The sequence below is a fragment of the Pongo abelii genome, chromosome 13, assembly GCF_028885655.2.
Source record: "Pongo abelii isolate AG06213 chromosome 13, NHGRI_mPonAbe1-v2.0_pri, whole genome shotgun sequence".
NCBI lineage: Eukaryota > Metazoa > Chordata > Mammalia > Primates > Hominidae > Pongo > Pongo abelii.
Window position 1 is genome coordinate 81,473,877 of NC_071998.2, and position 24,602 is coordinate 81,498,478.

A 24,602-nucleotide genomic window follows, 5' to 3' on the forward strand; every position below is an offset into this window, starting at 1 on the left:
TTTCCAATGGGTATAGAGTTTAGTTTTGCAAGATAAAAATTGTTCCAGACACGGATTGTGGTGACAGTTTCACAACAATGTGAATGCACTTAATGTCACTGAACTGTACACTTAAAAATAGTTAAAATGGCAAATTTTATGTTATGTGTATTTTACCACAATTTTTGAAAACCTAATGTTTAGTCCCTTCCCGAGATTAATTTGATTCCTGGAAACAGATCCCAGGTACCAGGCTCCAATGTACAGCCCAGATGGGGGGCTCGTGCCTCAGGTGATTTCACAGCTATGAGAGGTCAGCGGGTTTCCATGGGGCCGCAGCTGATATGCTGCAAATAGGTAAAACAGAGGAATTCCGACCAGATCTATGGATTACTTGTGGAAGTATTAAGGTCTTCTTTGGGGGTCCACTTCTGCATTTACATGGATATTCACCCTCAGTTACCTACGATCACTTGATTTAATGAATGTGTGTTGAGGACCATGATGTTCCCACAAAGACCCCTGCCTGCATCCTCGTCAGGGAGACAGACAGAGTTTAATATCTATGCAAATTTACACAGTACACTAAAAGGTGGTAACTTTAATGAAAAACATTGAGCAAGTTAAAGGGAATTAGGAATGGGAAGAAAAGGTGGTAGAATGAGGTGGTTATTTGGAGGTTATTATTTTTAAAGGGAAAATTTTGACTGGATACTGTAAGACTAAAGACAAGAGGTTTTAATTACATAAGGACTGTACTCTAGTGAACACATTTGTTTCTCACAGGAGTAGAGATTAGCAATTCTGAAACAACTTTACCTGTGTACTAGAATTAAACAGGTGAGTAAATAAATTATAGATCATGAGACCCAGGATTCTTACCCACAGAGAAAGAAGTTACAAGTAAGCAAGAGGGGAAAAAATGCTAGGATAAACTCTATTCTTCTGGTTTGCAGTTGGAGATATTAATATGAATTCTATTTATTTTAATGTGTCTACAAATGAATATACAGAAATAAATACATATGTATGTTTTTAACATATGTATGTTTTAACATATGTATGTTAATATACATACACTTTTTTTTCTATTTCTGCCTGCTGAGAGGACTTAGAAACTGTGACATCCTAGTAGCAATAAGCACACATAATAAGCACACATAATAATAAATACATATGTATGTTTTTAACATATGTATGTTAATATACATACACTTTTTTTTCTATTTCTGCCTGCTGAGAGGACTTAGAAACTGTGACATCCTAGTAGCAATAAGCACACACCAGCACCTAGAATTTGGTGTCTAAAATCATTCTCCAATAAAAAGAACCAGGACTCCACAGACAATGTCTGATGCTAGGGCTGGGGAAGGGAAAATAGCAGGTGAGCTTGGAGCATCTTATTGTGCCAGAAAGTGAGCAAGTGATTTAAAACAATTGGAGGTTGGAGGTGGTCATAGGAGTATTTCAAAAGGAACAAATCTGAAGGAGCTACCAATGGTCATAGCTGCAACAATTTTAGCAAGAAAAAGAAATGATTATTGTATTTGACTGTAACCCAAAGAATAAAATAAATAGCCATGAGTTCATGTTGATATAAATAAATGACTACATAAGTAAGATGGGAGAGAAAAAACACATTTTTCCTATTGAATAATTCCAATTAATAAATGCAAGAGGATTGAGAGAAATGGAAATCACCATGAGAATCCCACAGCAATAATTGCATCAGGGAAGATCCACTGATGAGTGCTTGATATTTCCACAGTCTCAGAGTATTTACCCCCAAATATTTCCTAATTACTGTGGTAGTTTGAAAATATCTCCACAAATACTTTGGCATTCTTCTTTTCTGGAACTGAAACTTAGTTGCCCTCTCCTAAGGAACAAAGCATGGTAAGGGAAAAATAGTGACTTTTCAGTGGAGAATACTGACTTTTAAGTGGCTGACACCACCTTAACCAAGTGATGAGGGTGAACAGGCAAACAAGTGAAGGGGTGAACATGATATTAACATCACAGGTGGTTGATATCATTCTCCCCTTCATGTATGATGAGAAGAGGCAGACAGACACAGCCCCCCTGTGGAATTCTCCCTCAAGTTTCACGACTTCTGTGGCACCATGAGAAAACAACAGACAACCCCAATATGAGGGAAAGTCTACAAAATACTTGATGAGTATTATTCAAAAGTATCAAGGTCATAAAAACCCCTGAGGAACTGTCACCAATTCCAAGTGACTAAAGAGACATGACGACTAAATGTGGTGTAATATTCTGGATGGGACTCCGGAAGAGGAAAAGGCCAGAGCAAAAATCTGGTGAAATCTGAATAGTCTGTAGCTTAGTGAATTGTGTTGTACCAATGATGAGTGCACCGTGGTTTTGTGAGATGTTGACATTAGAGGGAGCTTGGGAAGGACCAGAAATTCTCAGCACTATCTTGTAACTCTTTTGTAAATTTGAAATTATTTCAAAACAGAAAAGCTACATAAAAAGAGAAGGAACCACTGGCCTTACGGAGGTTTTGACAAGTAATAAAAAGTAATTGCCTGCATGAGGCCAGACTTCCGCATGAGAAAGCCCAAAGGCTGGTTCCAGATGCTCCTCTCTGAGACCAGGCCGGCCTGACCCCTTTTGTGTGGCTCTGTTGCAAAGGCTGACAAGTGTGCCTCTGGTGATGGGTGAGAGAAAATGAAAGCGTAGGGTCAGGTTTCTTTCCACCACAAAGCTGAATCAGGGCTGGACCATGGCCCCCTCCACAGCAGTGAGTTCCAACAGCACAAATGCAATCTGTAGACATTTTCTTGGCTGGAAAAGAATCAGGTCCAACTGGAGGCACGTGTCAACTTGAGCTGATTACAGATCAAAACGGGATGGTTGTGGACTCCTGAAACTGCTGTTGGGGTTTTCAGTTTAGTCTTGGTGTCTTCATGTTTTTTTCCTTCTGATTTCATTTCCACATCTTGGGCAAAGCAATCTATCCACAGCAAGGAGCAGATGCACCCTGACAGCTAGTAGAGAGACACCCTCACTCATCAAGATAGAAACCAAACTGCAGGAGAGGACTGCTGCCATCTTGACATAAGCATTGCTTTAAGTTTGACCATCAGTTTCATCTACATGAATTTCATCTAGAAATAACCTTGTAGAAGACTACAGGGGCAGAGGAGAGCAGTCAGGGTTGGGGGAGGGAAGAGACAGCTCCGACGACCTGGAAAAAGATTCACTGGTAAGCTGGGCACGGTGGCTCACGCCTGTAATCCCAGCACTCTGGGAGGCCGAGGCAGGTGGATCACGAGGTCAGATCGAGGTCATCCTGGCTAACACGGTGAAACCCTGCATCTACCAAAAAGACAAAAAATAAGCCGAGCGTGGTGGCACACGCCTGTAGTCCCAGCTACTTGGGAGGCTGAGGCACGAGAATCGCTTGAACCCAGGAGGCAGAGGTTGCAGGGAGCTGAGATCTCACCACTGCACTCCAGCCTAAGCAACAGAGTGAGACTCCATCTCAAAATAAATAAATAAATAAAATTAAAGTTTCATTGATGATTCTAGGATTTATCAAGATACCGCCTTTCCTCTTCCTCCCCAAAAGATTACTGAGTGTAGACAGTCATTGACATCATATCTGTAATGGAAAGGATACAGGAACACAGGAGACCTGCTCTAGTTTGAGCTTTACTGCAAACTGTGTCTCTGGATAAAGACCTCAACTTTTCTAGGTGTCATTTTCTCACCTATTAGCCAGCAGGGTTGAATAATGGTAACTTCTGGGGCCTTTCTCCTTGTATCTCAGGTATAATTTTAGGAACCCGTGATGGGACTCAGTGGAGTTATAAGCAGAAAATTAATGAGTATTACAGACTCTATCTAGCCCATTCTATCTAAAGTGGTTAACACACACTGCACACTACACACAAAAATAGAGGTGAGTTAATGCAAGCACTTTCTTTAGAATTTCTCAGTAAGCCCAAGATGAAAGTTGGCAGAACATTTATAACATTTTTCCATATGATGCCAATAGCCCTTCCTTCCTTCCCTCCTTTTCTTTCTTTTTCCTTCCTTCCTTCCCTCCTTTTCTCTCTCCTTCCTTCCTTCCCTCCTTTTCTCTCTCCTTCCTTCCTTCCCTCCTTTTCTTTCCCTCTCCTTCCTTCCTCCTTTCATCGCTCCCTCTTTTCCTCCTTCCTTCTCTCCCTCTCTCTTTCTCTCTCTCTCTTTCTTTCTCTCTCCCTTTTCCTTCCTTCCTTTATTTTTTCTTTCCTTCTTTTTCTTTCTTTCTTTCTCTTTCTCTCTTTCTCTTCCTTTCCTTTTCTTTCTCTTTCTTTTTTTTTGAGATGCAGTCTTGCTCTGTTGCCCAGGATGGAGGGCAGTGGCTCAATCTTGCCTCACTGCAACCTCTGCCTCCTGAGTTCAAACAATTCTCGTGCCTCAGCCTCTTGAGTAGCTAGGATTGCAGGCTTGCCCCACCATGTCCCACTAATTTTTGCATTTTTAGTAGAAACGGGGTTTCATCATGTTGACCAGGCTGGTCTTGATCTCCTGGCTTCCTGTGGTCTACCTGCCTCCACCTCCCAAAGTGCTGGGATTACAGGGGTGAGCCATCATGCCCAGCCAGTCTTTCCTTTCCTAACAAGGAAATATGTGGTGTGTGTGTGTGAGTGTGTTAATCAAGTAGGTCAGTTTATTGCTGTCTGACAGCCTCCTAGAACTGACTCTTACATAAGCAATGTTGAATCCTTTGGGTTCAAAAAACATGATTCTAAATCTGAATGATTAGTTTTGGCCTCCTTTCTTTTCTAAGACAAGAGACAGCCCTCTAATTATAGCATATCACAATAAGAAAATCAGCCTAATTAATTTAGTTGAAAATTAATTACCTTTCTTTATCCAGGACAGGGAGTGACAGGCTTTGCTCTCAAAAGACCACCCCTCCCACCCTGACTGAAGACTCTAGGGACAGGATGAGAAGGCACATCCCCGCTGGGCCAGGCTGCCACCCCAGTACCATATGGGCTAGAATGACTTATGGGGTAAAGAGAGATGAAGCACAGGAGCCCATCACAGAATGCATGGCTGGGCCCTGCTGGGCCGTTGAGCAATACTGTGCTTGGTGTGTGTGCAAAGCAGCAAGGCAAGAGGAAGCTTGGCTGAAATCAGCGCAAAATGCAAAAACACTTCCTTAGTGACCTGGCTTACCCTCATCAACATGTGAATTCTTATTGTTAGCAAAGGATTCCAGGGTGCTCTCAAACATCAAACACTGCACAGATACCAAACCCACACTTTGACAAATGTTAAGGAGAAACAAACCAAAACCATTTGCTTACAAAACACAGATGGATTGAAAAGACTAAGAGGAAAATAATCTGGGCAAAATACAATTGGAGTTAGTAAACACAGCACATGCAAAAACTGTTTGAGACATTGGGAACAAAAAGACTAGGGTCAGATCACCCAGCCCTGTTGTTAAACCTCTTATCTCCTCCATGAGCAGCCAATGGCAGTGCAAATCCCACATAAGGCAGGGTGCAATGCCCATTCAATAAAGGAAAGCCCAGGACGTGGGCCACTGTGGGGCAGGAAGACCCTTCAGAAGCACAGTGCATGCACACAAGGTGCTTCCAGTATGCAAGGGACGGCTGTTTCCAGCCCACCATGCCTGCAACTCATTTGTGTCCACTGTATTCCTATCAACTTACGGCGTTTATAACTAGACCAGAGGAGGGTCTAATAAATTTCAGTCTGAAAAGAGAGTCATGTAAAACAGTTATGAGAATTGCTAGATTTGGAGACCATTCTTCAAATATATCTCTTTCAAAATATTTGTGGTATTCTTAAGCATTGGGCAATGTTATAACATTTGAGTCTCAACTTTACAACTCACTTATTGGGAAGTCCTTGCATTTACCAATATTTTAGCCATTATGAAAATAGAGTCTGGAAGGCATCTTCCTTAATATCCTTCAAGATATATGCTATTTTATCAATTATTTACTCAGAGTAATTACACCAAGAAATCATTGCCCTTCATCATTTTAATCCTAAATAATAACAAATGCATGGATTCACTTTGGAAGAATGTCTCTAATTTTATAGTGATAAAAGTCCAAACATACAGTCCGTAGGAATGCTAATATTTACCCTCAGCAAACCATTTGACATTCCAGATTAACTAAAATAATACGGTGGCTTAAAGTTGTATATAATTTGATTATTTTGTGACTGTTTTCCTGCAACAAAAATAAACTTAGGTATCAAAATTGATGTACATTTTCTCATCAATAGTCTGAGAGCTATTTTGAAAATGAGCTACATACAACTCACTGTACTTGCTATACACAACTCTACTTGCTACAAACTGCCCTCCTTACCACTTGTTCTGTAATCCAAACTGCTCTGTCACCATCTGTCAGCAACGAGGTGGCTTGTTGAGGTAATAAAGCAGCAGGAGGCAGGACAGTGCTTAAGATAATCAGAACCTGCCGGGCGCGGTGGCTCACGCCTGTAATCCCAGCACTTTGGGAGGCCAAGGCGAGTGGATCACTTGAGGTCAGGAGTTCAAGACCAGCCTGCCCAACATGGTAAAACCCCATCTCTACAAAAACACAAAAATTAGCCAGGTGTGGTGGCGCTGTAATCCCAGCTACTCGGGAGGCTGAGGCAGGAGAATCGCTTGAACCTGGGAGGCAGAGGTTGCAGTGAGCCGAGGTTGTGCCATTGCACTGGGTGACAGAGCGAGACTCTGTCTCAAAATAATAATAATAATAATAATAATAATCAGAACCTCCAACCCCACACCCAAAACACATTATTTTATTTCTATTCTTCCTAATAAGTCTTAGATATTTATCCTACTCTGTGGTCTAAAATCATCCGTCCTCAGAGCTGCCCCATCTCCTTGGAAAAGAAATGTAACCAGAGACTGGGGTTCTGACTGAACTTGCACTTGATCCTGAGGAATCCCATAAGAAAATGGATGTTACAATCCCACATTTAGGTTGATATTGTTATCTGTTTGATCTCTCTTTACAAACACTACTTCCTACCATGCTCCTTCCTCCATTACTTGACACATATTTCTTATACTTCAAGAGGCATCTCAATATTCAGTTCTAAGAAAAATGTTCACGGTTCTATTATCTCATTCTAAGTTAGAATTTTTCTCATGTGCTTATATAAGGTGTGGTGCTTACCTCTATCTCAATATTTAACGTACCATTTTGGAAATGGCTATTTGTTGATTTTACCCACTAATTTCAGCGGAAGTCCAAAGATAAATCATTTATTTCTGGAACTTTATGCATAAATACCACTGAGTGTGGATTGAAAGCCTCGTGAAGGCAGCCACGCTGAGCGCCTCACTCCTGCAGTATCCCTACGCCTGGTCTATTCCTTGTCGTTTGCCAGACACTGAACACATTTTTATCCAATGAATTAATGAAGTTGCACTTAGTATAAAAAGCATAATATACTTTATAATTGATGTAGGCATAATTGCACAAATCTCTTGTAGGAAAAGCTATCCTACAGCAGAGGTTGGCAAACTATAGCGCGATTGCCTGCTTTTGTATCCTCCCCAGCGAAGAACCATTTGTGCATTTTCAAATGGTTTTTTTAAAAAATCAAAATGAGAATAACATTTTATGACGTGTGAGAATTACGTGGAATTCAAATTTGGTGTCGATAAGTAAAGTTTTATTGGCACACAGAGTCTTGTTCATTCACTTGTGTACTGTTCATGGATGCTCGCCCAGGGCAACGCCAACAACAGGGCTGAGCAGCTGTGGCCAAGACCAGATGTGCGTTCTCCTTGCCTTGCACTCTGGTGCACTACAAATTGCAGTGACGGCCTTCCAGCGCTGCTTGCAATGCCATACTATGTCATTTTAGTCATTTAATTTCAGTGCATCTTCTTACATTTGCCAAGAGAGGAGGAGAAAAGCAGACTCCAAAAGTCACACTTTCAAGCCAGAGTGGAGTGTAGGTCATTTTGTTATGAGATTAGAAGGCAAAGCATGTCTTTGTTATGCAATGATCTTATAGCTGTGCCAAAGAGTATAATATACATTGACTTTACCAGGCAGAGCACTCAGCATGGTATTCCCAACTGCAGGCAGAAAACTGATAAAATTTAAAATAGAATGATACCTTTTCCAGAAAGAACACCGTGTTTGAAGAGTTGAGAACATTGAAAGGAGCCTCGAACGTTAACTAAAAAGCAAGGTAAAAAAGTATAAAAGTATTGTAAGCAATTATAACAGGCAAAATTATAAACTATTAGATGATGATGGAAGTTATCTGTATCAGCTTGGGGATGAGAAATCTCTTTAAACAAGACTCAAATTTTACGAACTCATAAAAATATTTAAAATGTTCTACTTCATTAAATGAAGAACTTAGATTGTTCAGAAAATACTAGAATATCATTATAAAATAATGCAAATTAAAATTATACCTGTAAGACTGGCAAAAATTCAAAATTTCATATCTCACTAATAGGTCAAGACCGGGAAGAAACAGGTCCTCTTTTACACTATTGATGGGAAAATAAATTGGTCTAGCCAAGTCACTTTACAAAGTGAATTTCAAGATGTTTTCCTGCATTGTCAGTACCTGTCACTGCTCCAAGTTATGGGAGTGGGAAACCACACTGACCCCTACTGAGCCAGGCTGGGCAGGGCCAGAGGGAGCCGCATAGAGGCTGCCCCCTGTCCTGAGCCCACCTGCCCACCTGTCACCCTGCCTCTGCCTCCTGGTTCCCACCAGTCCATCCACCTCTCTGGGACCACTGGGCATTAGCCAAGGAGGAAGCATGCTGTGGCCATCAGCTGAGTGCTGCTGGCCACACTGCGGGCAGTGCTGGCCCAGGAGGCTGCCCTGCGCTGGAGGTAGTGAGTGATGTGCTGACCAGGATACTGCATTCCCCTGACCTGTCCAGAGGGAGAACCTGAAAATCATGCCGCTGTCCACTGGTTGCACAGGACTCCCGGCGCAGGCTCACGCCCCAGCAGATGGGCTGGCGTGGGAAGGAGGCTGCTTCTGAGGTCGGCGCAGCTCTGCGACTCTGGAAACTATTCTTGCTGCCGGGCTGGCTGCCCAGCAGGTCTGTGCTTTGTTGGTGGATGTTTCTCCTGAGGAGCCCCAGCTCTCCTGCTTCTGGAAGAGCCCCCTCAGTGACATTGGTTGTGAATAGAGTCCTTGGAGTCAAGGTTCTGAGTCAAAGCTGTGCTATTGGTGAGGAAGTTTCAGAACTGTCAGGCAGAACTCTTCCAGGAGCCGTGCCAGTATTCTCAGGAGTCCCAGAAGTTCTGCCAGTTGGCAGTGCCAGAGGGAGATTACTCTTTCCATACAGTGTCCCCGTGTGTCACCAACAGTGCTGGGAGCAAGTTCAGCAAAACCCAAATATTGGAGGGTTATGGAATCCTGTGGTCCGACCCACCTTTCAACATCACAGTCATTACTGTGGCCAGAAAGCCGTGCTGGCTCAACGTCACCTAGCAAGACCCCCACTCCTGGAACTTATATTTCTACAGACTATGGTTTGAGCTTTGATACCTGGCTAAATAGTCAAAGATGTTCATAACATGGATGGCCAAGGATCTCCAACATCACTGTGTCATTCACAACACCTGGAAAGGCATGAGGCACCAGACACAGCTTCAGGCCCAGGAGGAGCTGGGGCAAGGCTTGTGAAGTAAGTGGAGCCAAGAGGTCATGGGAACCCTTTGGGCAGACTCCAGGAGTCCTCCAGCTGAGACCACCTCCACGCAAACACCTACTACTAATAAAGATGATGATAATATTCTCCCCAGAGATTCTGCAAATGCAACAAGCTTCCTGGGTTAAAGAAGACATGGAAGTTGCAGGGTCTGAAAGAAGATAAGATCAGCATGCACTGGTTGTGTTCTTTGGGGTGGCTGGTCCCAGAGAGACCTAGAACCACCCCAGTGCTTGTTCCTCTCATCTCCCTTCAGTGTCCCCCAGCAGCCTTGGAATGGACACCACCCCCAGCCACGGCTGACCAGATGCCAGGGACCCGTGGAGGCCTTATGACATCAGCAATAGAGACTACTTCTTCCCCATATAGCAGGCCAGGTGGCACCTCGCAGGTTGGGTGCGTAAACCAAAAAAGTATCTGAGACAGCTCCCAATCAGTTTAAAAGTGTATTTTGCCAATGTTAAGAACACGCCTGGAAGAAACAAACACGGAATCATAGGAACAGTTTGGTCTACGTCTTCTTCCAAAGATGCTTTTGAGGGCTTTTGAGTATTTAAAAGGGGACAAGCAGGCTGGAGGGGGAAGAGGGAGGGTATGGTCACATAACAGAATTCACATGTGGCAAGAGAAAAGGAGCAGGCAGAAAAATAGTCCATGACATATTAATCTTGAGCTCAGTAAGTCAGCACTTTACATAAGATATGGTGAACATAGAGCAGCTACCTGTGGAGATGTTTTACCTTGATCTGTAGCTGTCTGCTGAGGAACAAAAGGAAAGGCAGCTTCTTGCATGCCTCAGCTTTCTGCTCATGTTTTTCCTTTTGGCACTGTGAACTGGGGTCCTGAGCTCTTATTTTCCTTTCACAGGTATCAGGCATGCTGCACCATGTGGATGACGGAGTGCAAACAGGCTCAGCAGAAGCTGCCTCTCACTGCCCTGCCAGCTCATCTCGGAGCATGGGGCCTTTGGCTTCACTGTTGTGGAAGAGCCTGGCAGAATGTTCTAGGCCAGATGAAAATCGGGCTGCTGCAGCCATTCAGAAGGAAGAAGTGGTTGAGTTTTTAAACCTGCTTTCCCAAATGCCCTGCTCAAGAGGGTTAGAGTGAGCTCAGGCCACCATGAAGAGAGTTGTATCAACGCGCTGGTGGACACTCAGGCAGGCAGAGCCAGGCAGCTGGGAGGGGGGCCTCTGTGTGAAGAAGAAGCTGCTGGCTGCCCACCCCCAACACTTGTGCACAAGCTGCACCATTGGGCAGGTGGGATGCATTTCCAGCCAAAGCCTCCCTCAGTCACCTTGCTCCTGGCCCCCTGTGCGGTTACATCTTCCAGCTCAAATTCTGAAACCTAAGTGCCTTTGCAATTCTGTTTTTCTGGGCCTGAGGATGGCTTTTACTTAAACCACCTAGACCAGAGAAGAACCTCTTTCTGCCTTTCTTCCCCACACTTAAAAAACAACTGGTGGGTGGGTGAGTGAATAATACAGTATCTCAGGGTCTGATGGTTTTATTCATTAAAAAAAAAAAAAAAGAAGAAAAAAAGGCCCTTACTTCTGTGCCCTCCCCTTTTGGTTGGGTCTTTGACTTGGATTCAGCTCAGCTAGTATGAAGCACCCATTAACTGTCCAGCCATGACACGGTGACTAACCACTTCATCTGAGTTTTCTGTCCAGGATTTGAAGATTCAGTGATATTACTGGGTACCCAGACAGTTAACCCTCAAGTATTGGGGTATCCCAGAGTAGAGATGTGATTAAAATCAGTCGTGTAACCACAGAACCAAAATTTACCAGACCACAGAAACTTTGGTGTACTCTACCATTTTAGAAAACTAACCACCACCACCAGACGGGTGTAAAAGGATGAAAATGACCCAGTCTTATTTACCGTTTGCCAGGTTCAAGCTGTTACAATCTTCCTCAAGCAGTGATTTTCATTGCTGGGTTTGTCTGTACATTTTAGACTCTGTTGCTGCTTGAGGCAACTTATCAAGTTAACAAAATTCAAGCAAGCGTGAGCTTTTTTTTTTTTTAAAGCTAAATGAAAAATAAAGATTGTCTGGGTGAGATGGCTCACATCTGTCATCCCAGCACTTTGGGAGGCTGAGGTGAGAGGATCACTTGAGGACAGGAGTTTGAAACTAGCCTGATTGATATAGTGAGACCTCGTCCCTACAAAAAGAAAAATGTTTACAAATTAACTGGGCATGGTGATGTGCACTTATAATCCCAGTTACTCTGAGGCTGAGATGGGAGAATCTGTTGAGCCCAGGAGTTCAAGGCTACAGTGAGTCATGATTATGTCCTTACATTCCAGCCAAGGCAACAGAATGAGACCTTGTCTCAAAAAAATAAATAAGTAAATAAATACATAAATAAACATAAGCTCCCTGTTTCTAAACTCCTAAGAGATTGTTTTCGTTACTCCTCTGCATTAAGAAAACTGAAGGAATTTGCTTTGAGGGATACAAAATCTTTAGAAACTGTTGGTCTCCATTTATAAAGATGAGGAGATAATCATATTATTTAGGTCCCTGGAACCAGATGTTTAACACTGTTCCCAAAATTACGTGAGAACTTGTTAGGGTAATTGTGGGTTTAATATAAGCTGATATCAAAGGGATGTAGCTGTTATACATTAGCAAACATTCATGACAATAACAACACAGCAATGCAGCAAACATGTATTGGACTGTTACCCAATGCCTCTCCCATAGCTAAGCACTTCATAGTGTGGGGAGAAGTGATTGGCTATGATTTCTTGATGCCCTAGGCTCTCCTCTGTAGGCACAACCACCCCATCCTGCAACCTTTCAGCTTGGTAGGATTGACACAGATGGTATTTGGCTTTCCTTCATCTTTATAAACTGACAGTAGTGTATTCCCACCCCTGTCATGGGGGGGTGATCAGTGCATAAGTCAAGACAAAACAAAACATGAGAAGAGCATGAAAATATTGAAACAGACAAGCTGACAATTTTACATTAGCCTAATTTAATGCTCTAAATTATCCTCTAAAATCAGTACTGCTGTTATCCTCACTGGCAGTCAAACATTAGGCTTTGACTGCCTCCTATGGCTCATGCTAGCACTTCTCAGTGCTGGTTCCTTTTCCTGGCATTCAGCATAGGACTTTCATTTCTTTTCTTTCTTTCCTTTTTTTTTTTTAAATTTTTGAGATGGTTTTGCTCTTCTCACCCAGGCTGGAGTGCAATGGCACTATCTCAGCTCACTAGCTCAGCTCACTCTGCCTCCTGGGTTCGAGCAATTCTCCTGCCTCAGCCTCCTGAATAGCTGGGATTACAGGCACCCGCCACCACATCTGGCTAATTTTTTATATTTTTAGTAGAGACAGAGTTTCACCATGTTGGCCAGGCTGGTCTCAAACTCTGACCTCAAATGATCCACCCGCCTCGGCCTCCCAAAATGCTGGGATTACAGACGTGAGCCACAGCGCCCAGCCAGGACTTTCTTAAAGCAGCACCTTCAATGTATGTGAGGTTCTCCAGAACAGGTTCTGCATCTGTTCTCCCCACTAGAGCAGTCCCACTTTCCCCTCAAGCCATGTCAGTAATTACATAGAACAACAGAAGTCACACAACTCCGAGACCTCCAGCATGTGAGATAAGATGCTTCAGATCAATGTTTAAGATGGTGCTTTTTCTCCAGCAATAAATTTGAGTCATTGCACATTAAGAAAGTATTACTCTGTCTCCATGTTATCTGTTGAGAACAAAATAACCCTTCTTTAAAGTAGTCCTCAAAATTAGGTCTGCCACTTCCATTAAGGGTATAATCTTGGTATTTTACTGCCTTTTAAAGTTGCTTGTTATTTTAACTCCACCATTTTACAATTCGAAGTTGCTTCTATAAAACCAAAGGTTATCATAGGAGAGGCTTTGTGAAAAGCCTCTAAAGGAGCCTGACTCGTGGTTCCCTCCCTATCAGGGAAAACACCAAACCTGAAAGGACACTGTGAGAATCCCTTGAGGTGACTGATTCTGTCTTCAGCTTGCTTGCGTAGGGCTGGTGACTTTGGCAGCCAGACCCTCATAGGAGAGAAACATAAAAAACGGAGCTTTGAAGTTTTCCTCCTGGGACTCGGCACATCTGCCCTGGGACACAGTGCCTGTGGGACTCTGGACCCCAGCACCAGATGTCCTGAGAAAAGCCCGGTCGTGGCGGAGAGAAGTTCCAGAGGAGGGGAGGGATGGAGCCAAGAGAAGAGCTGGGGAGATAATGGAGGAGGCAGCTCCAGAAGTAATTCAGAGCAGAGGCCCCTGCTGTAAGGGCAGGTTAGGGACATTTTAACCAGCATATTTTCTCTTTTATGTGTGTATAACCATACCATTGCACCAGAACTCTACACATCTAAAGAAGACTAAGTAAAAGATCTCTATCAAATATTTTAAAGTAAATATTCTAAATGATCAAAAATGCATTTGTTATAGGTAAACTGGTAGCCAGCAGCTTTTATTATTTCTTTGTAATTTGTAAAATAATTATATGTCTTTTAAGCAAGAGCAACTTAGATTTCAGTAAATCTAATCTCTCAACGCATGCATACATTACATTACAGATATATAATGTTTACAAATTTGGGGAAGGATATTGAAGTGTTTGCCAATGTATTTGAAAACTGAAATGAAATGAGTTATTTCCTAAAGATGGTTAAATTGGCAACATTAGCATTAAGAAGTTATAGAAAGCTAGAGAGGATTTTTAAGATAGAAAAATGAAAAAGAAGAAGAGAGTCATGTGAAAGTTATGCTTTTTAGAGATCCAGCACACATGATTTTAATGTTGGCTTCTGTTTCTTCCAGATTTTCTCCAGAGAGAGGAAAGATTTCAAGTTCATTATTCTATGAGGCTATCATAATTTGGATATCAAAAGTAGACGAGAATAGCACACAAAACAAAACCTGTAGACAAACTCTACTTCTTAAAATAGATGCAATAATACTACCATAGATGCAACTACAAGAAAAAAACAGCAGCATAGTGAAACAATCATATCTCATGACCTAAAGGACTATCTTGGGAACAGAAAATGGCTCATTATTAGAAAGTGTATTGATAAAATCCACTACATTAAGCAATTAGAACATCTTAAAAAATCTCCTGAAAAGAAAGCAATGGGTAAAATTTGACATCGATTCTTATTGTTATACAATCAAACAAGGAAATCCAGGATAAAATAAAACCTCTGCACCCAATAAAATGTATATACCAAAATCTGCAGCAGATATCAAATTTAATAATTATTTAAAAAATATTGACCACAAGTGTTTAATCTAGAAATGCGATCATATCTGTAAATTAAGAAACAGTTATGTGTATTGGAAAGAACAAGACTACATATCCTGATTTGCAGCCAAGACTGTACTTTAACAGTTCAAGAGAATCAATTGAATACAACTTAGAATAATTTACTAAGAATGTCCCATTCATGATAGCAAATAGCAAAAATCCTATCAAATACTTAGTAAGAACACGATAGCACATGTATGAGGACCTATTATGAGAAAAAATAGAACTTTTTTGACACAACAGAGGGGAGAAAGTATATCCTTTTGGTATATTTCAGTATAAAGCATATTTTGGTATAAAGCTTCCAGTTTAAAAAAAAGAAATCTCCGGTAATGACTTCATTTTCTGACAAAATGGCAGAGAAAAAAAAAATCTCCCTTCTACTTCATTAGTTCACGCTTTATCTCTCTCTGATGGCTGTTAAACTCACCCACTAATTTCTCTCAGTTTCAGCTGCTGTATTTTTTATTTCCAGTATGTGTATTCTAGTTTTTTATATTTTGTCCTCTGCTAAAGCATTCAATCCTGTCTCTTACTGCCTCCAACATATTAATTATATTTGTTTTAATGTCCCTGCTTGGTAACTTCATCATCTGAATGTTCTGTGGATCTCTTTTCATTGTTTCTTTTCTTTTCTGGTCGGGTCAGGTTTTCTCTCCTTGAATGCCCAATTATTTTTGATTGAGAGAGAAACATGGTGATAGAAAATTGTAGTGCTCATTCTGGTCTCTAGAAGATAAAATCTTCCTGCAGGAAGATATTGCTTCTGTCAGGAAGCTAGAAAAAGAAACATTAGCACTCCTGCATCACCTTCATCCAATTAGAGAACCAGGAATTCAGGAACCTGAACCTTTGGAGAGGGCTGTTTCCAGGGCATTCTCACTCCTAAGGTGGAGACTTCTGAGTTCCAACCAAAACCTAGGGTGTTTACCAAGGTCCTTCCTGGTTGCGAGTTCCTGAAACTTGTAAGCATCTATAGAAGTTCAACTTGGTGCTACAACATCATGATGTCAGCACAGGAAGTAGTTTAGAAATTACTGATGGATTTTTTTTTTTTTTTTGAGACATCTCGCTTTGTCAATGGTGCAAAAAGGCTGGAGTGCAATGGTGCAATCTCGGCTCACTGCAACCTCAGCCTCCTGGGTTCAAATGATTCTCCTACCTCAGCTTCCTGAGTAGCTGGGATTACAGGCGCCTGCCTCTATGCCCAGCTATTTTTTGTATTTTTTTTTTTTTTAAGTAGAGACAGGGTTTCGCCATGTTGGTCAGGCTGGTCTCAAACTCCTGACCTCATAATCCGCCTGCCTTGGCTTCCCAAAGTGCTGGGATTACAGGCATGAGCTACCACGTCCAGCCTACTAACAGATATTTTAATCAGATAGGCTGAACTAGTCCCCTGATCCTCAAGGTGGTTGGGTGATAAAATTTCCTGTTTAAATGGGACTCTGGCTGGATCTGATAAAGCAGTTGCCCACACAATACAAGTATAAACACACCACATAGGTAGTTTCAAATTTCCTAGTGGTCATATTTTAAAAATATAGACAGAAACTGGTGAAAGTAATCTTAATGCTATATTTTATTTAATCTAATATATGCAAAGTGTTATTATTTTAACACAAAACCAATCTAAAATGCATTGATGATATTTTTTACATTTTTATCTTACCAAATTATCACAATTGGTATTTTCTAAATGACAGCACAGCTCAGTTAGGACTAACTGCATGTTAAGTTTGGAAAAGCAACATGTGGCTAGTGGTACCACAGTAGTCATCACAGTCTAGAACATTGAAATCAATGCCAAACACTAAAGCAAGGAGTTACATTAACTGTGGACAACCAGCTAAGGTTTGTGAATTTGAAACTAAGAGAGTCAGGATCGGCCAGTCACCCACTTGCAGGGTCTAAATGATGAAAAAGGCTGGCATAGTAAAGCATAATTCTTCAGAAGCTGTCACTGTGCCACTATGCACTCTCCATAAGGATGAGGAGGGCGCTTGCATTCACCCTTCCTATCAAGCAAGGGGGCTTCCAGACACCACTGAGAGACACTGGCTGTCCCTCCTGGAACTTGAGAGCCATGAGACCTGGTTTCTGAGACTTGTCTGGAAAAAGCACAGAGGTCAGAGATTGTGGCTGATGATGCCCAGCTCACAAGAGTAAAGACAGCAACCTTTGGAGCAAACTGCTCCTTTTCTGATTTCGGGCCTCACTAGCCTGCAGGAGACAGTGCGTTGAAAAAAAGGACCCACCCACACTTGTCTCAATTTCCTTGCAACTTTCTAGTCCTGAAACAAGCCCAAGCTGGCAAAGAAAACATTTTTTTTTTTTTGAGATGGAGTCTCGCTCTGTTGCCCAGGCTGGAGTGCAGTGGCACGATCTCAGCTCACTGCAGCCTCCACCTCCCAGATTCAAGCAATTCTCCTGCCTCAGCCTCCTGAGTAGCTGGAACTACAGGTGTGCGCCACCACACCCAGCTAATTTTTGTATTTTTAGTAGAGACAGGGATTCACCATGTTGGCCAGGATGGTCTTGATCTGCTGACCTTGTGATCCGCCCACCTCGGCCTCCCAAAGTTCTGGGATTACAGGCGTGAGCCACCCCATGCCCAGCCACAAATCAATTTTAATGTAATAATAATTGGAGTTTGATTATTACATTGGACTGACCAACACAATTACTGAGATGAGACTATTCCTATAACCAAAGGCACCAGAAAGCCACGGTACCTATCCAAGATGTTAATTGAGAGGTAAGCAGAAAAGAAACAGGTTCACAGAGTGAATTTTGCATGCAGGGATTAGACGCAGTAAAGCTTCTCTGGTATTTTCCTGATCTGAGTCCTCTTCATTCAATAAACTGGTTACCTGAGGGGGTTTTTGTTTCACCTCTTGCGGCCGTAGGTAGGGGACCAGAAAGAGCTAAGAGAACCTGAGAATCAGGTGAGATTTGGGCTCATGCTGCACTGTGGAGGATGCTTCCCCAGAGTCATACCCTTCATCAGTGGGACCAGCACAGCACCCAGAGGGGCAGATGGTCTTATCGCACTTCAGTGGTCTGGTCCATGCTGCCCAGGGAGCAGACTATCAGCTCTATCAGGCCAGAACCCTGGTGTCATCCAGAAGCTCCTGTCATTCAGGGCTCACTTTCTGGGCTGTGGAATCTTCTCTTGCCACTTCGGAAGGTGGAAGGAGATGGGAAACTTGGAGAGAAGCAATCAACAGCTTTGACAAGCAAGTTAAAATTGTATTTTTCTATTTATTGGTGAGATACTAGTTAAACTGGAAGAGATTCGAATTTTGGGTAAAAAACAAGTTTTTGTTTTTACTATTAACCAAAAAAAAAAAATGCTCTTTCCTTTAACCCAAATGCCATCACCATGAGTCCAGAGAAAGATCATACCAGCTACCTAAAATAAAGGGTGCTGCACACATAGGCACAAGCTGTATTACATTTTATGAAGGAAATCAACAATTTCCTTGACAGCGTGATATTTGAGTGGTGTCAAAAGAAAGCATAAATGTTAATTTTTGTGGCAGGAGGATGAAGGAAGCAGATAATTATAGGGAAATATAGCATAAGCTATGGGAGAAGAAGTCGAGCTGTTGGAGGCAGGAAGCTATAATTTTGGAGACAGGAGGGCTCGTGGTGATTGCCCAGGCACCTTTTATTTTGTAGACAAGAAAATTCTGTCAAATGATTGCAGAATGTCTCACAATTAGTAGTCAAGCTGGTGGAATCCAGTGAAACTTAATTCAGAGATTTTCTTCCCCCACAAAAGCATGCTCTAACTTTTCCCCAGGGAACTGTTCTTCTTTGACTGCATTTTTCTTTTTGTAATTCAAAGGTAATTCAGCACTATATATTTGCTGTGGTTTGAATGTCTCCTCCGAAATTCATGTTGAAACTTTATTCCCAATGTGGCAGTACTGAGAGGTGGGACATTTAAGAGGTGATTGGGTCATGAGAGCTCTTTCCTCATGAAAGAATTATTCCACTCATGGGTTAATAGGTCAATGGGTTATGGTGGGAGGGGAACTGGCAGATTTATAAGAAGAGGAAGAGAGGCCTCAGCTGGCACACTCCGCCCCCTCACCATGTGATGCCCTGCACTGCCTCAGGACTCTGCAGAGAGACACCACCAGCAAGAAGTCTCTCACCAGATGCTCCCTCTTGATCTTGGACTTCCCAGGTTCCATAAGAAGCAAATGCCTTTTCTGTATAAACTACCAATTTCAGGTATTCAGTTATAAGCAAGAGAAAATGGACTAATACATTATTCTATGAGATTTTGGCTTTGGGAAGCCGAGGTGGGTGGATCACGAGGTCAGGAGATCAAGACCAGCCTGGCCAAGATGTTGAAACTCTGTCTCTACTAAAAATACAAAAAATTAGCCAGGCGTTGTGGCGGGTGTCTGTAATCCCAACTACTCGGGAGGCTGAGGCAGAGAATTGCTTGAACCCAGGAGGTGGAGATTGCAGTGAGATGAGATCATGCCACTGCACTCCAGCCTGGGAGACAGAGCGAGACTCCATCTCAAAAAAAAAAAAAAAAAAAAAAAAGATTTTTTTCCTCTCCTTCTTCTTCTCCTTTTTACTTTTAACGTCACTGGCTTGGGAAGACTGTATTTATCAATGACAGACCCAACAATATCCTGTTATGATGGAACATTTGGGTCCTCTGAAATTAATATGCTGGAGCCCTAATTTCCAATGTGGTTTTATTTGGAGATGGGGCCTTAACTAATTAAGGCTAAATGAGGAAATGAGATCATAAAAATGGAGCCCTGATGTGATAGAATTGGTGTCCTTCTTATAACAAGAGGAAAATCTCTCTCCTCCCCGCTGCCACCCCATGTAAGGATACAGTGAGAAGACAGCTGCCTGCAAACCAACAAGAGAGCACTTACTAGAAACCAAATTGGCCAGAACCTTAATCTTGGACCTCCAACCTCCAGAACTGTGAAAAAGAAATTTCTGTTGTTTAAGCTACCAACTCAACAGTATTTTGTTATGGCAGCCCAAGTAGATTTATACACATCCCATCCTCCATGCTCTTCTTCAACGTGGCCATCCTAGTCCCCACTAAAGCCACCCTGCTGAAGGTGGGCTGGCCTCAGGAACTTGGTCAGAAAGCATGGGCCTCAGCTCGGTTCTCTTGGGACACTTGCTGTCTGGACGATCCCTTTTGAAACCCTCCTTTTCAGAGCTCAGCCTCCAGTCTGTGAGAAGCTCAAGCCACATGGAGATGCCATGTGCAGGCACAGAGCCCCAGCTGATTCCAACCTTTGAATCATTGCATTCTGGGCACCAGACATGTGAATGAGAAAGCTTCCAGATGGTTCCAGCCTCTAGCTGGCCAAGAAAACCACAAAGTTCCAGGTTGTCCCAGCCGAAGCCCTAGGCATCGTGGAACAGAGACGAGCTCTCTCTGCAGCACACGTCCAAACTCCCAACCACAGAATCTGCAAGTATAGTCAAATGGTCATTTATGCCATCAAGTAGGGGCATTTTGTGTGTGCATCCATGGTAACTGAAACCTGACATTTCTTTCAGGGAAATTTCCTCAGTGGGTGTTGTCTAGCCAACTCTATCAATTCCACCCTGTCTGACTTGTGAGATGTAGGGAGAGCAGAGATAAACATGGGAGAGAAAACTTCCCGGGGGTGAGCTAATGACAGCTTGTAGAATAGAGTTCACAGTGTTTCTTATTTACGTTCTTTCTCCCCATTTTATTATTTTTATTGTGAGATGGGGACTTGCTCTGTCGCCGGGACTGGAGTGCAGCAGTGCAATCATAGCTCACTGCAGCCTCGAATTCCTGGGCTCAAGTGATCCTTCTGCTCCACCCTTCCAAGTAGCTGGGACTACAGGTGTAAGTCACCACACCTGGCTAATTTTTAAAAATTCTTTTCAAAGTTTATTTATTTATCTCTCTATTTGTTTGCTTACAAGTTCTCACTAAGTTGCCCAGGCTTGTATTGAACTCCTGGCCTCAAGTAATTCTTCTACCTGGACCTCCCAAGTAGCTGTTTACAGGCACGAACTACTATGACCAGCCCTGCAACTTTATTCTTGATGGTAAAAGTTTCCAAATTGCTTACTGTAACTACAAATGCCTCTGAGCTTCTAACTTGGGTTATACTCAAGGCTATGTTTACTCATCACAACATTGAAAGTTGAATCCATCAAAATGTTCAAAGCACTCCATGCTGGTCCTTTTGTTCAAGTTAGACCAGCCCAAGTCACTACTCTTACCAGACAGAAACCAGAGTACCTACAAGGGAGTAAAAGCATCAAGTGGAAAGACAGGAAAAGCAAGAGTCAGCATGGTCTCTCCTTGGAAAAAGGCAACCAGGACTCAAGAACAGGCTTCAACTAGCTACTTGCCTGGTAGTAGGTTGATTATAGTAGTTTATTGTCCAAACAGGAAAGGGATGCTATTCATAATTACACTGGAACAACAAGCATGCATCTGGTGTAATTCCATTTACCTAAAATTCTAGGAAATGTAAACTAATGTATAGTGACAGAAAGTATCTTAGTGTCTGCCTGGGGTGGGGAGGAGGGTTGGGCTGGAGGGATTAAGAGTAAGCATAAGGAGACTTTAGGGAAGATTGACATGTTTTTCACTTGGATTGTGATGATGCTTTCACAGGTGTACACAAATGTCAGAACTTTTTGAGGTATACACTTTAAATACATGCAGGTTATTGTTTGCCAATTATATCTCCACAAAGCTATTAAACAGTCTACACCACAGCCAAGATTATGTTGCTGGACAGTCTGATAGTATCTTTTTGTAAAAGAAATGAAAATATTGCAAAAACATCTCTTCTAACCTCCTAGCCTTCCCTTATTCTCTCACCTCCTATGCCATTTCCCCAAAGTAACCCCTATCAAGATGGTAGCATACTTTCCAGGCACAATTTTATACATATTCTGTGTGTATATATCAATTAAGTTTATTTGTTTTCTTTTGTGGGTGCAGAATCTTTGCATAAGTATTATCATATTGAGGAAATTATCTAATTTGTGACCATTGGGAGAAAAAAAAAAACATTTCTCCTTTTGCTGTCTTCTCTCCAGGTCTGAGTGCCCGCTAGCCTCCTGGGGTTGCTTTTCAGGAGCCCTTAGGTTATGACCCCTGTTTATTAGAGGCATTGTATTCTCCTTGGTTGCACTCCTTTTGTTTGTTTTTGCAACAGTGTATTTTCAAGAGATCTTAGAAAATATTTTTCTGCACCTTCAGAAAAGTACATAGATGAAAAGTAAACTTTCTAATCCTTCCCCAAATGTCTAAAAGTGTATTTTTTAAATTTTTTCAATTACATTTGATCTATAGTTTGACTGGGAATGAATTTTAAGTTCCAAATCATTTTCCTAAGAATGTTCAGGCACTGTTCCATCATCTTTTAAAAACTAGTGTTACTGATGGAATCTTTTCTACCGGTCTTTTTCTTCTTCCATTGCAGGTAACATGCCTGTTGCTTTTAGAATCTTTTAGTGTCTTTGTTTTATTCTTAGTTTTATGAAATTGCTTTAGGATGTGCCTAAATGATCTGGTTGAATATGTATATATTCCTTTTTTCTATCATTGTTTAAAAAATATGATATACTCCCCTTTTTTTCTCTCTCTTTTACTTTTGTAGACTCCTAATAGAAGATAGCATTTCTGAATGAGCAATCTCTGTTCTCTGTCTCTAGTTTTCTCTGTCATGTTTCTCATCTCTTTGTACTGAGACATTTCTTACTTTATAAATTAGTTCTATTGAACTGTTTTCTCTAGGTACAATATTTTTAATCCCATGAACTGATTCTGTGTTCTGATTTTATAACTTCCGAACCGTAGTCGGTTCTTAAATTGTGAATGTAATTTCTTCTCTTCTAACTCTGAATAGAGGTTTAAAAATACCTCTTAGTTCTCTGGATTAACTTTGTCTCTTTTCTTTTTTTTTTGAGGTGAAGTTTCGCTCTTTTTGCCCAGCCTGGAGTGCAACGGCAAGATTTTGGCTCATTGCCACCTCCGCCTCCCAGGTTCAAGTGATTCTCCTGTCTCAGGCTCCAGAGTAGCTGGGATTACAGGCGTGCACCACCATGCCCGGCTAATTTTTTATTTTTAGTAGAAACAGGATTTCACCATGTTGGCCAGGATAGTCTTGAACTCCTGACCTCAGGTGATTCGCCTGCCTCGGCCTCCCAAATTGCCGGGATTACAGACATGAACCACCATGCCAGTCCGATTATCCTTGTTTCTTCTGGGATCAATTCTATTCACTCCCTCCTAGACCCTGTTCTTTTCTTTCATTTTCCTATGATTTTTTTTCTTGGAGTATGAGTTTATAAATAAATCATATGGATGATTTATTCAGAGAGTTCACAAGGTTTTCTTCTACCATTATTCTCATTTTTTGGTCTTTTCTCCAGGGTCTGAGGGCTTCTTGCAAGGTCTGAGTACAGGAAAGATACATCACCTGGTGACTTCTTTAAGGGTATAAATAATGATAAGGGAAATTGGCAGGCCTACTCAAGCATCAGATACCAAACTGGACCCTATCTCAGGGCCTCTATTGTTTTTAGGAGCCCTAGCTTCTCTCCTAAGCAGGCATTTCTGCCTTTAGTCTGGGAGTAAATACCGGCTGTAGGAACAAAAGGTGGAAAAGCCTACCATGACCCCAATTCTATTCTTAGAGTTGCTCTAAACTTATTCTGTTTATATATTTCAATCCCAGGATCATGACCCAAATAAACTACATGCATTGAATCTGCTCTCACGTCTGGTTCTGGAGGAACACAAAGATATTCTCCCGAATTCATCACTTGCCTGCAGAATCCAGAGATTTCCTTTCTTCAATTCACCAACTAAGGGTTTGTAAATATATTACATGTCACTTTGTATTTTTACAGGAAAATAGTGTATATAAACTTCAAAGCTGCCAGAATCACCGCTGTCCATTTTATGACACTGTAAAATGAGGAAGGCTTTTGCATAGATTGCACTGCACTGCCTTTCTTGAAGCTCTCATGCACTAACCCTGACCTTGCTTTCCACAGCAGACCAGAAGAAACATAATTCTATAATCTAATAGGGCCCACTTACTTTTGACTTCTGGACAACTCTAGTTTTTATGAAAGATTTCCCTCCCGTGCTTTAATAATTATTAGGTTGGTGCAAAAGTAATTGCGGATTTTGCCATTAAACCTGCAATTACTTTTGCACCAATGTAATAGCTAATAAAATAATGCACTGCATTGTATCTATTCATCAAGTTAGTTAAATAATGAGTGACTGATCGCCTATTTGGTGCCAGGTCTTTTAGGAGATATAAAGGGCATCATCACAGCCCATCACAAAGTTTATAGTCTAGTGAGAAAGACACACAAGCGATAGTTATGATGTATGAGATAAGGGCCATGACAGAAGAACGTCCAGCGCTGTGACAGCCCAGGAGGGATGCGGGTCCCTGACTTCAGCAGCAAAGAAGCTTCCCAGGATGAAGTGAACTGAAGGGTGAAGAATAGAGCTTTGCTCATCAGAAGGACCAGGTGGCTCGAGCAGAGAAAGCAACATTTGTGAAACACACCCTTTCATC

The 24,602-nt window shown here is 41.9% G+C and overlaps 1 pseudogene; it reads left to right on the forward strand.

Moving 5' to 3' along the window:
* Window positions 1-2,230: 2,230 nt before the first annotated feature.
* LOC100437415 (interleukin-6 receptor subunit alpha-like) lies at window positions 2,231-10,069 on the forward strand (annotated as a pseudogene).
* Window positions 10,070-24,602: the final 14,533 nt, after the last annotated feature.